Source organism: Cebus imitator, unplaced genomic scaffold, assembly GCF_001604975.1.
Source record: "Cebus imitator isolate Cc_AM_T3 unplaced genomic scaffold, Cebus_imitator-1.0 Scaffold317, whole genome shotgun sequence".
Classification (NCBI taxonomy): Eukaryota; Metazoa; Chordata; class Mammalia; order Primates; family Cebidae; genus Cebus; species Cebus imitator.
The window spans coordinates 2,247,399-2,252,584 of NW_016107632.1; positions in this window are offsets into that span (position 1 = coordinate 2,247,399).

Genomic DNA, 5,186 nt, shown 5'->3' on the forward strand with positions numbered 1-5,186 from the left:
CGCCACCATGCCCAGCTAATTTTTTGTATTTTCAGTAGAGACGGGGTTTCACCATGTTGACCAGGATGGTCTCGATCTCTTGACCTCGTGATCCACCCACCTCGGCCTCCCAAACTGCTGGGATTACAGGCTTGAGCCACCGCGCCTGGCCTGGATTTGTTCTTAAATCCTATATGATTCCATCTCAAGATCCTCAATTACATAGCAAAGACCCTGTTTTCAAATAAGCTCACATTCACAGGTGAAGGAAATTAGGACTTGGATATAAGTTTCTGTGTATTCCTTTGTTCTTTGTACACTCGTGCACAGTGAAAAATTAGCACTGAGACAAAGGATCTCTCAGCAACACAGTTTTTACCTCCTGGAATTGCAGGAAGGGTACTCTCACTAGCCATCTTGCCACGAGAGTACAAAGAACAAGGGAATACGCACAAGTTCCTTGGAGTGACTCTCCAGTCCACTGTGGGTGGGAAAATGCAGACTCAGAGCAGAATGGATTTTCTCAGGATCCCCGGTGCGTCGGGCAGCTAAGGAACTGCCCTGTTCTCCTGACCCTGGGCCAGCGCTCTGCCTCCAGCCCCGCACTGCCCTGGGTTTCCGAGACCGTCAGGGAACCTGCTTAGTGAAAAAACATCTGGAGGCTGTCTGGGCTCCAGAGTAGCCAAAAATGTCATCATGGGAGGGAGTTTCCCTTCCTGGTTGGCTCGGTGCCTGGGGACCTGGCTGGCGTGCTGGCCTCACTCTGGTGAATAGGTCATGTCACACTGTGGTCACAGAGTCGCTGCTCTCGTCCACTGCTCTGCAGAGGCCAGAGTCAGCCCTAGACACAATGAGGATGGGGAGAGGACTGAGGTCCCCCTGCCCTCTGGGTCACTGTCTTCTCTGGACATGGTTCCTGCTCCCTTTCATGAGAACCAGAGAACACTACATAGAATTTAAACGGATTAATTCCGACTCTAAATCCTGGGCTCTTCGAGGCTGCAGAGCAGAATGGCTAGGATTCTGGCCTGAAACGCAGTCTTCCAGGCCCCACCCAGCTCTGACATTTGCTGAGCGTCGAGTCTTGGACACATTTTTCTTCTCCAAGTCTCACTCCTCTCATTGTTAAAACAGGACAATGGCAGACTGACCTTGTAGAGTTATTAAAAGGATTAACGTGGCTGGGCGCAGTGGCTCATGCCTGTAACCCCAGCACTTTGGGAGGCTGAGGCGGATGGATTATGAGGCCAGGAGTTCAAGACCAGCCTGGCCAAGATGGTAAAACCCCATCTGCACTAAAAATACAAAAAATTAGCCGAGTGTGGTGGCAGGTGCCTATAATCCCCACTACTTGGGAGGCTGAGGCGGAGAATTGCTTAAACCTGGGAGGCAGAGGTTGCAGCGAGCTGAGATTGTGCCATCGCACTCCAGCCTGGATGACAGAGCAAGACCCTGTCTCAAAAAAAAAAAAAAAAAAAAAGTTAACCTGAGCACATAAAGCAATGATCACAGAGCACATAGTAAGCTCAACAGAGATAGTACTGCTATTGCACTATTCACCATGAGCCTAAGCTATAAATAAAGGCGAGTGTCTCTACAACCAAGTTCATAGGACTCCCAGCCCTCAGCTCATCCTTGCTAGAAGATTCCCTCTTCTTCCCAGGCATCACGCCAGTGCCTTTGAGTCCCAGGGCTTTGCTTTTCTATGCAAATCAGAATTCCCGTCCACACCTCAGTGAATGACTACAGGCCATGTGGATACTGGTTTGAAAAACTTCTAAGAGAAAGAGGCGGAGAGACCAGTTCCAGTCTGACATCGTCATCTGTATTCAGTGCTGGTCGGAAATGGGAAACAGAAGAGGTATGGCCTTGCTTTCATAAGATAACCTAAGATCAGCCCATAACAGCTGTGGCCAAGGACGGATGCCTGTGAGGCCCCTTCTTCTCATGTGTGCTCCCCACTCCGTGGCACTCTGAGGGCAGGTCAGTGGTATAGATCTCCGGGGGACAAGCTGCTTGTGGGGGCTATAGGAGCCTCGTCCACCTCAGCATCAATGCAAGCCTCCTTGCAACAAAGGTTCATCTACAGGGACGGAGCGAGGGGACTTGTTCCCTCCTAATTCAGAAGACTTCCTGGCCTCTCTGCAAATTTACCTGGCCCCTAGACGGCAACCCTTGAGCTCTGCACAGCACGAGATAAGATAGGAATTTGAGTAGCTCTGTGTCAAGCCAAATTCTTGCCTTCTTTCCCACGGGATTTTGGAATGTGAGCTTTAAGAATTTGAGAGCCTTAAAGAAAAAGAATCTACAGACTTAAATCCAGAACAGTGTGGGACATCCTGGCAGCCCAGATGTGGCCGTCACCAGCCCTTCTTCAGGGCCTCATTAGAGAATCCAGGCCCAGCATCCCAGGGCCCTAGGGAGATCATCCTGATTGGATGCCAGGCAGCAACAGCCAAATAAAACCCCATTTGCTCTGTTGCTTCTGCCCTGGTCCCACACCTTGCTGGTCCTTTCTGGTCCATTTGTCCTTTGCCTGGCTCCAAACTCCTCCATTGCCAGGTTCTATGGTTTGCCCTCTTGCCCCCAAGATACTTCCCCTGAGGACTGGAGTTCATGTTCTGTCCTACCTGCTTTGCTCAGGGAGGGCTGGTCAGCTTAGCTGCCACCCCCCTCTGCAAGTTCTCACCATCTCTGGGATTCTGTGACATGCGATTTTTTCCAACTCATTAGATTTTAACCAGACATACTATGAGCTGGGAAATTTAGGTTGCTTGGAGTCAACAAAGGTTCACTGTGTTAGGTGCTAACTGCCAAGGAGAAAAGATGAAAAAGATGTGGGTCCAACTCTGATGTCAACTAGCAAAGGGTAGAGAGGTGGGATAGCTTAAGCTCATTGCCACTGAAGCCAAGTCCCTTAGACAAGGCAAGGGGCCAGGATGAGAGTGAGGGAGACACTGAGTGTGACAGGAGGCAGCCAAATGCCCAGGCAGACAGGGGCAGGTCCCCGGTGAAACCCTGCCTTCAAGCCAAAACACAGCCCAAAGGCTGAAAGACCCGATGGCTGGTCCTGGATGAAACCCACAACCCAGAGTGAGAACTTCTGTTCCTGTTTGCCCACTGTTTACCAATTGATTTTTGCTGAATAATGCTTTTTAACCAACAAATATTGCCTTTTCCAATACTGCCTACAGACTGCCCCTCCCCCATTCTAAGCCCGTAAAAGCCCCAGACTCAGCCACAATGGAGGGACTTTCCCACCTTTTGGTAGGGGGACCACCCTCGCGTCCCCTCTGCACTGAAAGCTGTTTCATCACTCAATAAAACTCCTCACCTTGCTCACTTTTCAAACTGTTGGCATATCCTCACCCTTCTTGGGCACAGGGCAAGAGCTTGGGAACTGGTGCACAAGCCAGACTCAGGCAGGGTGGGCCAAGGGGATGGGTCATCTTGTGCAGCAGGTAGCATGGTCAAGAGAGGCCTGGGTGGGGCATCACTGGCCAGAGGTCTCTGGCTTGCAAAATGACCAAGAAAAAATCCTGTGTCAACACCGAAGTATATTTTTTGTGATTGGCCTTCTTTGGGTGCAAGGGCCAGTCTGAAAAAACACAGCCACAGGGTTGATGAGAGAAGGCTCAGATCCAAAGCAACAGAGTTGCAAAATACTCTTTGAGTCATAGCATCTCAGCAAGAATCACGCAATAGCAGATTCCACAGGCATAGAATCACAGCCAAGAAAAGGACCCTGACTCGTCCAAGGAGATCCCCTTGTTTTGTGAATGTGAGAATGAAGGCTTAGAGAGGGTGGGGCCCTGGTGTTTTAAGGGGAGCCTGTCCTGTCCTACACTCATTCTTGAAGGCTGAGGCTCCTCCTGCTGGATGACGCTCCCTTCCAGAGCATCATGAGGTCACAGGGGCTCCCTGGCCAGCCAGCTAGAGCCAAAATGCCCACCCTTGCAGGGGAAGCAGCATGCCCATAGCCACAGGTCAACAGAGCTAGGTCTGCTGCTCCTCAGTAGCCTGTGGACTTTCATCCTCGGCCACAGCAAGGCTTCCTGGAGCATGTCCAGCAGCTCCCTATGTGCAGACACAAAGCCTTTGGGGGACATGACGCCTTCTGCAGCCCAGAAGAGACGGAGTCCTGATGGCCACAGAGGGCAACTGCCAGAAGGGGCCCATTCTCTGTGAGGGATGTGGGGTGATGCACAGGAAAGCCCAAGCCTAGAGAGGTTATGGGACATCCCAAAAATGGATTCTTCTGCTGGAGCAGAGTAACTGCTAAGCCAGGGTACTCAGGGCACCCAAAGGCCCCCACCTTGGAGGATCAGCTGCGGGGAACATGCCACTTCACAAAACACTATCAGGGGTCTCTGGGCCACATCAGAGGTAGCCAGCCCTTTAATACCTGACACCTCTTCCCCGAGTGAGGTCATTCACCAGCTGACTTGTACAGAACAGCACCCTATTTATTGGGTCCCCTTTCTACCTCCCTGCAGCCTCATGGCCCAGTGAGGACTTTCTGGATACTAGAATGTTGCTTTTGCTATGGGAGAGGGAATGTAACCCAGATTGGGGAATCAGAGAACCAAATGCCTCCAGCCACAGAGACCACCGGGGCATGGAACTCAGGATAACCTAGAGAGATCTTTCCAAAGAATTTTCTTACTGGATCTGGTGGGGAAAATGCTCTTGCATCCCCAATCCAGGAACTAGAAGGAGATGAACTGGAATGGACTTGAAATTCTCTTCTCTCTGTTGTGGGAAAAGCCTGTTCACTGCAGGTTCACTGCAGTGGGACAGAATGAGGCTGGGAGAGGGAAGGGGGGGCTCCATTGGGGGTCCTGGTCCCTGAACCTGGAGCTGCCTGAAACCCTGTAGATTTTCCTTTGATTCTGTGAGCAAGTCAGTAGCTCTTAAACATTCTATCTGTGACCCATTTCACAGTACAATCCAGAACACACACACACACACACACACACACACACACACACGCAGAGAGAAAGTGTGTGCGTCGTTATATGGACATAATTTTCATGAAACAATACTTATACCCTTATTATGTATGACATCATACATAATATCATGCATAATATCATATATATCATACATAATATACATAATATACATATCATATATAATATACATAATATCATACATATCATATCTATCATACATAATATCATACATAATATACATATCATATATAA